Source organism: Tamandua tetradactyla, chromosome 1, assembly GCF_023851605.1.
Source record: "Tamandua tetradactyla isolate mTamTet1 chromosome 1, mTamTet1.pri, whole genome shotgun sequence".
Lineage (NCBI taxonomy): Eukaryota > Metazoa > Chordata > Mammalia > Pilosa > Myrmecophagidae > Tamandua > Tamandua tetradactyla.
Window position 1 is genome coordinate 221,137,820 of NC_135327.1, and position 13,340 is coordinate 221,151,159.

The 13,340-nt window shown below is 37.1% G+C and overlaps 1 long non-coding RNA gene across 1 annotated transcript in view; it reads right to left on the minus strand.

Annotated features, from left to right (window-relative positions):
* Nucleotides 1–888: 888 nt before the first annotated feature.
* LOC143677168 (uncharacterized) overlaps nucleotides 889–13,340 on the minus strand; it is a 41,389-nt gene continuing 28,937 nt past the window's right edge. The window contains exon 3 of the long non-coding RNA XR_013172422.1: nucleotides 889–1,349. This is a non-coding gene — a long non-coding RNA (uncharacterized LOC143677168). The remainder of the gene's footprint in view (nucleotides 1,350–13,340) is intronic.

A 13,340-nucleotide genomic window follows, 5' to 3' on the forward strand; every position in this document is an offset into this window, starting at 1 on the left:
TCAAAGGTCTCTGGCTAGTGGGCTCTCTGCTTCTCGTGGCTATGTCGTTATTCTCTGGCTCTCTCTGAGTCTCTTTCATTCTCCAAAATGTGTCCTCCTCTATAGGTCTCCAGAAACTTATCAAGATCCACCCAAATGGGTGGAGACATGTTGTCACCTAATCCAGCTTAACAACCACTCTTGATTAAATCACATCTTCAGGGAGATGATCTGATTACAGTTTCAAACATACAGTATTGAATAGGAATTATTCTCCCTTTATGAAATGGGATTTAAATTAAAACATGGCTTTTCTAGGGGACATACATCCTTTCAAACCAGTACATATAGTTAATAGGATATTTTAGTATTCTTTCATCAGTTGAAACAAAGGTACCACACCAATGCTAAGTGTGAATAATAGGGATATAAGGGGTAATAAGTTGTTTTGTTTGTTGTTATTTTTTGAGTAATGAAAATAGTCGAAAATTGATTGCAGTGGTGAATGCACAACTGTGATTATACTGTGAGCCATTTATTATACACTTTCAATGGAATGTATGGTGCATGAATATATCTCAATAAAACTGCTTTTAAAAAGAAGCTAAAGGGCAGGCCAGGGTGGCTCAGGAGGCAGAGTTTTCGCCTGCCATGCCAGAAACCTGGGTGCGATTCCTGGTACCTGCCCCTACCCACGCAAAAAAAAGAAGCTAAGGGCTGTGTGATGGTGGCTCAAAGGCAGAATTCTCGCCTGCCATGCTGGAGAACCGGGTTCAATTCCCAATGCCTGCCCATGTAAAAGAAAAAAAAAAAAGAAGACTCTAAAAGGCTGCTGGTCCAGGTAGCATCCTCTGCCCTTTCCTTCTAAGCTAGTTTGAGGTGAAGGTCAATAACCCAGTGGATTCCCTAGAAGACTGAAGCTCTAGGAGCTGAGCAGACCTCCAAACTCACCTTCCCGAGACAGAGTAGGAGTAGGAGAGCCAGCCAGGAGGTCTCTGGGTGCCTCCCAGCCCCCCACATGTGCTTGCAGGACTCACAAGCCAGAAATGTGGCCCAGAGTCTATGGAGGAGAAGGCCTTGCTGAGGGGGCTAGGAGGAGATGGCCATAGTTGTGACCTGCGCTCACCCAAGGGACTGAGGGCATCCTATCTGTTGCTGACTTGTAGATGATGGCAACGGAGACTCATTGTTCATCCTTGGAAACTCAGTGGAACTCCAGAACATCACAAGAGAGGTATTATCTCTTTTCCAGCGCAGGAACTGAGAGGTGAGACCAACCAAGTTCACCCAGCTAGCAAGTCCTTGAGCTGGAGTCTCCCTCTGAGTGCAAATCTGCCCAGGTGCTCTCAATGCCCCTTTTGTGCTTCACCCTGTAGAAACAATCTGTCAGCGACACACCCGAACTTTGAGCCAATATTCATGTTTTAACCTCTTGCTGCTTATATGACTTTTTCCCCCTGAATCATAAGAACCAGATTGGGTTTTTGTTTGTTTGTTTGTTTTGTTTTGTTTTTTGCATGGGCAGGCACCAGTAATCAAACCTGGGTCCGGCATGGCAGGAGAAAACTCTGCCTGCTGAGCCACCATGGCCCGCCCCAGATTGGATTTTTTTTTAAGTATTTTTATTGAGAAATCGTCACACACATACAGTTCATACATGGTGTACAATCAGTGGCTCACAGTGTCATCACATAGTTGTGTACTCATCACCATGATCATCTTTAGAACATTTGTGTCACTTCAGAAAAAGAAATAAAAAGATAAGAGAAAAAACTCATACATCCCATACCTCTTGCCCCTCTCATTGCCCACTAGTGTTCCCATCTACCCAATTTATTTTACCCTTTGTCCCCCCTATTGTTTATTTATTTATTTTATCCATATTTTTTACTCATCTGCCCATACCCTGGATATAAAGAGCATCAGACACAAGTTTTCACAATCACACAGTCACATTGTCAAAGTTATATCTTTATACAGTCGTCTTCAAGTATCAAGGCTACAGGAACACAGCTCAGCAGTTTCAGGTACTTCCCTCCAGCCACTCCAGTATACCATAAACTAAAAAGGGATATCTATAAAATGTATAAGAAAAACCTCCAGGATAACCTGGCATCTATATTATGCATAAGAATAACCTCAGGACAAAATCAGGTTGGATTTTGTCCTCATTCTCATTTGGAAAGACTTTTGCCATTGGCATTTCTCTTTTTCTTACTTATCCTCCTTTCCCCATAGAAATTTTTATTTTCAAGAAAATCTGTCTCAGAAATAAGAATCTGCCTTGTGAGATTTTGTGTCTGTGTTGTAAACATCCAAGTCTTTATGCACAATGGGAGAAAATGACACTAATCATGAATTTTATAGGTCCTCCGATTTGATTTACTGAAGTAGTAGTTTTTTTTTTCTAGAAAGAATATTGCTTAAAGTCTCTGTCTCAAGATTCTAGAAGGGGAAGCAAAACTATTAGCTACCATCTCTGTAGTAAATTATCAGGTTAAAATAACATCTTCTAATCAGTCAACTCTGAAATTCTGACTCCATGATGCCAGCCAGAGAATAAGAATGGTATTAAAAGCACGCAAGATCATTCTAAGTGTGGAATGTGAGGTGATACCTTTTTCTAAAATGAAAATGGTATAATTATTATTTATTATTGTAAAAGGAGTCCATTTTTCTAACATCTTAGAGTGCTGTTTTTTTATATGTAATGTTACTAGTCCATCAAGAATTTATTTTCAAATGTGACAGGACGTAGGGGTTTGAATTTATTTCTTCTAGATGGATAGGTCATCATGGCAATATTATTTATTAAATGAGTCTTTCTTTTCCTCCCAACTAAAAATAACACCTTTACCATTAATTAGTTTCCCATGTATACCTGAAACTACTTTTGAACTCGATTCTGTCCCACTGATACATTTGTTTACTTATATACAAATGCCATGCTATTATACATTTATAGTATGAATAGATTTTCCTGGAAATTTTCACACATTTGTTTTACTACATGAATTTAAAGTAATTTTGTTCTCATTACAATAGGACTGAATTCTGATTGGTGTTGCTTTAGGTTTATATATATAAATTTGGAAAGTGGTCATTTTTTTAATGAAATTAAAAATTCCAATCTAGGAATATGAGTTGTCTCTCAGTGTGTTCAGGTATTGCTTTTAGTTCTGTTGATAAAATTGAATAGTTTTAGGTTAGAGTCTATATATTTTTTTGCTATTTATTTTTATCTATTTTATAGTTTTGTATTATTAAATATGGAGTATATTTATTTCTGTATCTACTTATAACAGCTTTTATTAAAAATGCAATGTCACTAAATTATAGAAAAAGAAGCTAAAAATTCATAGATACACGAATTTATTTCTGACTTCCAATCATGTTCCATTGATCCCTCCTTGTGCCAGTACCACACTGTTTTGATTACTGTAGCTTTGTATTAAATTTTGAAATTTGGAAGTATAAGTCCTCCAATTTTGTTCTTTTTTCAAGATTGTTTTGTCTATTTAGGGCAACTTGTAATTCCATGTCAATTTTAGGGTCAGCATTTCCATTTTTGAAAATTAGGCAATTGGGATTTTGGTAGGGATTACACTGAACCACAGATTGCTTGAGAAGTATTAACATCTGAATGATATTAAGTCTTCTGAGTCCATGATCATGGTGCGTTCTTTCTATTTATTTAGGTCTTTAATTTCTTCCAGTTATATTTTGTAGTATTCAGTATTCAAGTCTTACACCTCCTTAGTTAAATTTCTTGCCAAGGACAGCATTCTTTTTTATGCTATTGTAAATGGAATTTTCTTAATTTCATTTTCCAATTGTTCATTACAAGTGTATAAAAAAACATGATTTTTTGTTGAATTTGTATATTGCATTGTTGATGAATTTGTGGATTCTATAGGATTTCCTGTATATAAACCATGTCATCTGCAAGTAGAGACAGTTTTACTTCTTCCTTTCTAATTGGGATGATTTTTATTTATGCTTATTGCTTAACTGTTTTGGCTAGAGCTTCCAGTAGAATTTGAATAGAAATAGTTAAAGCAGGCATCTTTATCTTGTTTCTGATCTTTGGAAGAAAATATTCAGTCTTTTACCAGTGAATATAATGTTGGTAGTGGGTTTTTAATAAGTGCCATTTATAGGTTGATGTTTGTTGAGTGTTTTTATTATGAAAGGCTACTGGATTTTTCAGACACTTTTCCTGAATCAATTTAGATGATCCTGTGTTTGTTTCTTTTTTCCCCTTCATTGTATTGATGTGGTGTATTACACTGATTGTTTTTCATATGTTGAACCACCCTGCTGGTGGTTCAAATTTATGGTATAGAATCTTTTTTATACGCTGCTGGATTTGGTTTGTTAATTTTTTTTGAGGGTGTTCACATTGATATTAATTAGGGATATTGGTCTGTAGTTTTTTTCTTATAATGCCTTTTGTCTGGCTTTGGCACTAGTGTAATGCTGGCCTAATGGGATAAGTTTAAAAGTGTTTCTTCCTCTTTTATTATTTGGAAGAGTTTGAGAATGACTGCTGTTAATTCTTCAAATGCTTGGTAGAATTCACCAGGGAAGCCATCTTCTCCTGGGCTTTCATTTGTTGGAAGGTTTTTGACTACTGATTCGATCTCTTCTTATAAGTGTATTCAGATTTTCTATTTCTTGAGTCACTTTTCTGTAGCTTCTGTGTTCCTAGGAATTTGTCATTTCATCTAATTTATCTAATGCAATGGGATATAAATTGTAATAGTATTCTGTTATCATCCTTTTTATTTCAATAAGCTTGGTAGTCATGTACCCACTCTCATTTCTGATTTTAGTAATTTGAGTCTTCTGCTTTTTGTTTTCTTTTGTTTTGTTTTTGCTTTTGTTTTGGTCAGTCTAATTATTTTGTTGCTCTTTCAAAGAACCAACTTTTGGTTTCACTGACTCTGTTTTCCCCTATTGTCTATTTCTTTATCTAATCTTTATTATTTCTTCCCTTGTGCTAGCTTTGGGTTAAGTTTGCAATTCTTTTTCTAGTTTCTTAGGACATAAAGTTAGATGAAATGTTTTGAGTTTTTATTTTCTAACATAGGCATTTACAATTATAAATTACACTATTAGCACTGTTGCTACTGAATCCTATGCCATACTGGTTTGAAAGGAAGTCTGCCCCCTAGAAAACCCAATGTTTTAATCAAAATCCCATTTCATAAAGGTAGAATAATTCCTACTCAATACTGTATGTTTGAAACTGTAATCAGATCATCTCCCTGGATGATGTTATTTAATCAAGAGTGGTTGTTAAGCTGGATTTGGTGACGACATGTCTCCACCCATTTGGGTGGGTCTTGATTGGTTCATTGAAGCCCTATAAAAGAGGAAATGTTTTGGAGAATGGGAGATTCAGAGAGAGCAGAGAATGACGCTGCACCACAAAGCAGAGAGTCCACCAGCCAGCGACCTTTGGAGATGAAGAAGGAAAGCGCCACCCGGGGAGCTTCATGAAAATGGAAGCCAGGAGAGAAAGTTAGCAGACGATGCTATGTTCTCCATGTGTCCTTCCAGCTGAGAAAGAAGCCCTGACTGTGTTTGCCATGTGCTTTCTCGCTTGAGAGAGAAACCCTGAACTTCATCGGCCTTCTAGAACCAGGGTATCTTTCCCTGGATGGATGCCTTTGATTGGACATTTCAATACACTTGTTTAAATGGGGACATTTTCTCGGCCTTAGAACTGTACACTAGCAACTTATTAAATTCTCCTTTTTAAAAGCCATTCCGTTTCTGGTATATTGCATTCTGGCAGCTAGCAAACTAGAACATATACATTTTGTGATGTTGTGCTTTTATTTTCATCCATCTCAAAGTATTCTGCAATAGCCCTTGTGATTTTTTTCTTTGGTTAAGAGTGTGTTTAATTTCCACATATTTGTGAATTTTCCATTTTCCTTCTGTTTCTGATTTCTAGTTTCATTTCATCGTGGTCTGAGAAGATACACTTAAAGATTTCAATCTTTTTAAATATATTGAGATTTGCCTTGCTGCCTAACATATTTTCTATTCTGGCAAATCTCCCATATGCACTTGAGAAGAATATATACCCTCTTGGTGATGGTAAAATGTTCAACATATTGTTTCTTAGGTGTAGTTGGTTTGTAGGATTGGGCACGCCTTCTATTTCCTTACTGATCTTCTGATTGTTGTTCCATCCATTACTGAAAGTAGGATATTGAAATCTCCAACTATTACTGTAGAACTGTCTTTTTTGGGATCTGTTTTGAGGTGCAATTATGTTTATAGTTAATTGTTTTGTCTTCTCGATGAGTTGATTCTTCATATCATTATATAATTTTCTTCTTTGTCTCTTGTAACAATTTTTTACTGAAAGTCTATTTTGTCTGATATTAATATAGCTCTCATTGGTTACTATTTGCATGGAACATGTTTCCATCCTTTCACTTTCATCTTATTTGTCTTTGAATTTAAGGAGTTCTTGTACACAGTTTATAGTGGGGTCATGATGGTTAATTTTTATCCATTCTGCAACTCTTTTAATTGAAGGGTTTAATGCATTTATATTAAGGTAACTAGTGATAAAGGACTTACTTGTGCCATTTTGTTCTTTATTTTCTATATGTCATTTTTTTTGTTCCTCAAATCCTCCATTACTATCATCTTTGTGTTTGTTGTTCTAGAACACTGTTTTCATTCCTTCTCTTTTACTTCTTTAAATATTTTGAAGTTATTTTCTTAATTATAACCCTAGGAATTACAATCAACATTCTAAATTAATAACAATCTAGTTTGAATTAATACCAACTTAACTTAGCTTCAGTGATATACAAAATTTCTATTCCAGTACAGCTCTGACTCCCTTTATGCTTTAAGCTATTATTGTCACAAATCATATCTTTATATATTGTGTGCCCATTAATAGTCTTGGTCTACTAAGTTTAATGTCTCTCGTTTCTTATAGACAGTTTCTGTTATTTCTTCTTACCTTTGAATGAACCATATTTTCTGTTCCTTTGATGCCTCACACTTTTTGTAGAAAACTGGACATGTTGAAAATTATATGTTACAACTCCAGAAATCAGATTCTTCCCTTTCCCTGATTCTTATTCTCCTGCTTTTTATGAGTTTAGTTTGTTTAGTGACTTTTTAAAACCATTTTTTGTAAAGATGGTGGATTTTGTTGTGGCCACTATTCTGTTAGCTTTGGTCAGCTAGTCATTTGACAGACATTTCCTTAAATATCTGAAGCAAAAAAAGTACTATCCTCCTCTTTGTAGTCTGGCTGTGTATTGGACACTCCTTGAATGCTTAGCCTTGCTATTTATAACTCTGCTATGGTCTTCACTTCATGTTTCTGTTGAGCCTAAAGTAAACCAGAGGTGAAACCTTTAAGTCTTCTCAAGTTTTTTATGAACATGCATCCAGCCATGGGCTTAAGCATGGTCTTCTGGAAATTCCAATGGATGCAAGAGCTTTTCAAATCCCTTAATCCCGCATGTAGCTCCTTCCCAACCTCTTCCTTACTGTGCTTTGTAGTGTGTCTGTTGCTTGCACTGACTGTTATCCCTTGCCCCAGATGGCTGCACCTAGTATAATGCCTTTAAATGATTTAGACCAATGCTGCCCAGGAAGCTACACTGGTCTTGAATACTCTCTGAAGTGGGCAAAACAAAAGCAAGCCCTTGAGTTAATCCTTCAGTGGACTACCAGACAGATCACAATGCACAGCCATAATTATTTGAGAATATGGTATGTATTGCTCACTCTAGCACCAGCAAACTGTGCCAGGAATGTGGGTTTCCATCTTCCCAGCTACTGCCAAGTTGGGGAGAGGGAGGACAGTAAACAGGTAAGTCCAAATACCACAAAGCTCTCCTAATAAACTTCAGCAGCGTCTTTCTTCATTAAGCAATCCTCTGGTTTTGGCAAGTTAACTGGTTTGAAACTGTTGTGTACCACAGAAAAGCCATGTCCTCTAATCCTCATTCAATATTGCTGACTGGGATCTTTTTGATTAGGTGGATTCCATGGGGATGTGTCTCCACCTGTTAAAGGTGGGTTTGCTTACTGGAGCCCTTTAAAAGGGAAACATTTTGGAAAAAACTTCAGAGCCAACAGTGCCCACACAGCCAGAGACCTTTGGAGATACAGAAGGAAAACACCCCTGATGAAGTCTTTTAAAATGACAAGCCAGAGAAAAATATAGCAGATGTCACCACGTGCCTTCCCACTGGCAGAGGTGTTCTGGATGACATCACCCTTTCTTGAATGAAGTTAACCTCTTGTTAGTGCCTTAATTTGGACATTTTCATGGCCTCGGAGCTGCAAACTTGCAACATAATACATTTCCTTTTTAATTGCCATTCCATTTCCGGTATGCTGTGTTCCAATAGCTTCAGCAAACTAAAATTTGCTAGTCTTTGATTAGATCCCATAATTCCAAAAAAGTTTATTCTGATAATATTCCCAGCTTAATCTTCAGTGGAGGGATGGAGTTTTGAAGTTTTCTACTCCACCATTTTTGGTCACGTTACTCATGGACAACCAATTTTTAACAAAGACACAAAGTCAGTTCAATGACGTCTATATGCAAAGCAATGAACATTGATCCAAACTACATCCCGTACATAAAACTTAACTATAAAAGAATCATACATCTTGTTTTAGCTTGTAAAAGCTGCCAGAATGCAATATACCAGAAACGGAACAGCTTTTTAAAAGTGGAATTTATCAAATGCAAGTTTACAGTTCTAAAGCTGTGAAAATGTGCAAAATAACACCAGGCTATAAAAATGTCCAAATTAAGACATCCAAGGAAAGATACCTTGGCTCAAGAAGGTCGACTGCGTTTGCGGTTTTTCTCTCAGCTGTAAAGGTACAATGCGACAATGTCTGCTAGCTTTTTCTCCAGGCTTCTTCAAGGCCTTCCCTAGGGGCACTTTCTTTAGGCATATCTAAAAGTCTCTGGCTGTGTGAACACTGTCAGCTATGAAGCTTTTTCCAAAATGGTTCCATCTTAAAAGGCTCCAGTAAGCAACTCCACCTTGAATGGGTGGAGACATCTCCATGGAAATCATCTAATCAGAAGTTACCACCCACAATTGGGTGGGTCACATCTCCATGGAAACAATAAAAAGAACCCACCCAGCAATATTGAATGAGGATTAAAGGATATGGCTTTTCTGAGGTACACAACAGACTCAAACTGGCACATTTTACCCTTTAGATCACCAAAAGACATTTTCTTTCCAAATGCAGAATACATTCATTCCATCACAATATCACAAAGCCAAAAACCATTTCAGTAACAATACAAATCCAATACAAAATTCAGAAACCGTACAAAAATCTCATCAAAGTCAGCTAAAGGCATGATCTGTCCTAAGGCAAACTTTTCCTCTGGCTCTGGACCTGTAAAACTCATAACAAGTTACCTGCTGCCAATATACAAAGGAGGGACAGTCATAGAATACATGTTTCCATTTCCATAGGGAGACATTGGAAGCAACATAGGGTTCTCCAGACCCAAACAGTTACGAAAACCTGTAGGGAAAACTCCATTAGATTTCAAAGTCTGAGGCTTTAGAAAGTGGCAGTCCTCTGGGCTTTAGTAAACAGAGTCCCACCCTCTATAAGGGCCTATGCAGTGGCAAGCTCTCCCCAAACGTAACTTGGGGTATATTGGAGTGACTACCTTTTTCTCGGTTCCACTCTCTCCAAACATCAGGGCCACATCCAGGCTCTCTGCCATTTCTAGGGCACACGTCCAACCCTCCAGAACAATGGTGTGGCAGCCATGCTCACCTGAATCCCTGAGGAATGTGCTCTACCCTCTACAAGGCCTGAGGCAGCATAACTCCTCTTGAGCAAGGAGGTGGAAGGTCCACCCTCTGCCTGCACAGCAAACTCACGCTCTCCAAGTGCTTGGGTGGATCCATTCTACTGGCCTAAAGGTTTCTTAACTTCAGATCTTAGCTTCCATGGTTCTGCCTCTGAAATTATTTTTCATCCAATTTGTCCCTCTTCTGTCCTTTAAAAGACTGGCAGTGGTTCTGTCTACACAGATCCCAAAACACTCTTATTGGTTTTCTATGCAGTATGCTTGGATCATGTCCATTCGACTAAAGGACTTTCCACAAATCCTTCCTGGATAACTCCATCTCAAATCCTCACTTGTCCTGTAATGGCTGCTTGCTTCTATATTTGGTTAAATCCTCACATGGGACACTATTCTCTGTGGTCTCCCTTTCTGGAAACCCAGATTTTTCAGACCATCAGTTTCTGGTTCCTTTATACCCAAGAATTCACTTCTCAACTTCTCTTTCCTGTCACATTTCAACATAAACTGCAAGGAGAACCAGGTTACCTTTTCCATATTTAGTTTGGAAATTCCCTAAGCTAAGTAAGTATCCTGGGTTATCTCCTTTAAATTCTAACTTCCATCCAACAGAAGTTGTGCTGGGTTGAAAGGATTTATGCACCCTAAAAAAGCAATGTTTTAATCCTAAACAAACTTATGAGAGCAACGGTTTCTTCTAATCCCTATTAAGTACTATAGGTTGGAAACTTTAATTAGATTATCTCCATGGAGATGTGACTCACTCAAGAGTATGTGTTAAACTGGATTAGGTGGATTGAAATGCTAGTGATCAATGAAAGGGAGGGGTAAGGGATATGGTATGTATGATTTTCTTTTTTCTTTTTCTGAATTGATGCAAATGTTCTACAAAATGATCATGATGATGAATATACAAATATGTGATGATACTGTGTTATTGATTATATATCAAAGAATGGAATGATCATATGGTAAGAATGTTTATGTTTGTATATGGTTATGTTGAATAAAAAAAAAGTGATTAAAAAAAACTGGATTAGGTGGAAACATGTCTCTACCCATTCCAGGTGGGTCTTGATTACTTTACTGGAATTCTATAAAAGAGGAAACATTTTGGAGAAAGCTAGAGATTCTGAGAGAGCAGAGAAGGATGACAGAATGCCACAGAACCACAAAGCAGAGCATCTACCAGCCAGCAACCTTTGGAGCTGAAGAAGGAAAATGTTATCTGGGGATCTTCATGAAGCAGAAAGCCAGGAGAGAAAGATAGCAGACTGTTGCCATGTTCATCACGTGCATTCCCAGTTGAAAGAGAATTCTCAGTTGAAAGAGAAATGCTGAATGCCATTTAGCCTTCTTGAACCAAGGTTATCTTTCCCTGGATACCTTAGATTGGACATTTCTTTAGACTTGTTTTAATTGGGACATTTTCTCAGCCTTAGAACTGTAAACTTTGCAACTTATTAAATTCCCCTTTTTAAAAAAAGCCCTTCCATTTCTAGCATATTGCATTGCAGCAGCTAGCAAAGTAGAACAGCAGTACTCAATTTGGCTAAATTATTTGCCATTTTAAAACAAGGGTCGACTTCCTTCCAGTTTGCAATGACACATCCCTCATTCCTGTCTAAAGCCTTGTCAGAAGTATGGTGTCAACATTTCTACCAACAATCTGTTCAAAGCACTCTAGACCTTCTCCATCAAGCTCCTCACAATTCTTCCAAAATCTTCCCCTTAGCCATTTAAAGACCTGTTCCAACATATTTAGTATTTGTAAACCACAGCAGTACACCACCTCTTTCCGATACCAAAATCTGTTTTTTGTTTGTAAAAGCTGCTGGAAAGCAATACACCAGAATGGAATGGCTTTTAAAAAGGGGAATTTATTAAGTTGCAAGTTTATAGTTCTAAGGTTGTGAAAATGTCCAAATTAAGGAAAGCCTATAAAAATGTTCAAATTAAGGCATCCAGGAAGATACCTTGGCTCAAGAAGGCCGATGATGTTCAGGGTTTCTTTCTCAGCTGGAAAGGCACATGGCAATGGTGCCAGCTTTCTCTCCAGACTTCTTTAACAGCTTCCCTGAGGGTATTTTCTTTCTTCATCTCCAGTGGTCTCTAGCTGTGTCAGCTCTGTTGGCTCCTGTGGCTCTAAAGCTTTTTCCAAAATGGTTCCTTCTTAAAGGACTCCAGTAAGCAACCCCACCTTGACTGGGTGGAGACACAACTCTATGGAAACTAACTAAAAGTTACCACTCACAGTTGAGTGGGTCACATCTCATGGAAACAATCAGAAAGATCCCACCCAGCAATACTGAACGAGGTTTAAAGGACATGGCTTTTCTGGGGTACATAATAGCTTCAAACCAGCGCATATCTAAATAAAAATTGTAAAACCATAAAATGTCTAGAGAAAAACATGAAAAAAATCTTTGTAGCCTTAGTTAAGCAAAGGTTACTTACATATGCCATCAAAAAACAACCTATAAAGGAAAAAAATGATAAACTGGACTTTGATAATTAAAAACCTCTGCTCTTCAAAAGACATTGTTAAAAATAATGCAAAGATAAGTTACAAACTGTAAATAAATATTTGAAAATTATATATTTGACAACTTTCAAAAAAATTTGAGTTTTTTTTACTCCTTGCTGAGGTGACCACAACGTCATTAGAATGGCTAAATTTAAAGGCCTGTTTATATCAAATGTTGGCAAGGATGAGGAGGTTTCTAAAGTCAACCATACACCTGTGATCCAGTCATTCCACCCTTTACTATTTGTTCAAGGAAGCATATGTTCATACAAAGACTTGTATATGCATGTTTATAAAATATTTGATGTAATAGCCAAAAACTGAAAACAATTCAAATGTCCAGGAACAAGGTGACTGAATAAATTTTCACAAACTGGAATACTAATTCAGTAATAAAAAGGACTGAACTACTGATACATGTAACAATGTGGATAAATCTTAAAATAATTATATGTAGTCAAAGAGGTCAGAAAGGAGTATACTGTATGTTCCCATTTATAGAACTTTTTGGAGTATCCAAATTCTAATCTGACAGAAAGTAGATAAATGGTTTCCTGGGAAACGGGTTGTGGGCCAGACATAGGCAGGCAGGCATACCAGGGAGAGATTTCAATAACTCACAAGGAAATTTTTTGAGGTAACAGATATATTCCCTATCTTGATTTTGGTGATGGTTTCATGGGTATATATATATATATATGTCAAAACTTAACAAATTTTACCATTTAGTATAATTTTGCATGTCAGTTATACCTCAATTAAAATATACATACTGGATTATTTCACCTTCTAGTAGTTGCTGATAGAAAATAATTCCAAGGATTGTTCTCTAGGGCATTTTTTGAGAGGTCCTTTAACCATCATTCTGGAGACTCTCTTCAATTTCTACCTGCTTTAGGTCTTTTTTCCTTCCTGTACCCCATGCCTTTCTCTTTCTTGGATTACTCCCTCATTTTAATGGAAGATAATTTTCAGTGGAATTGT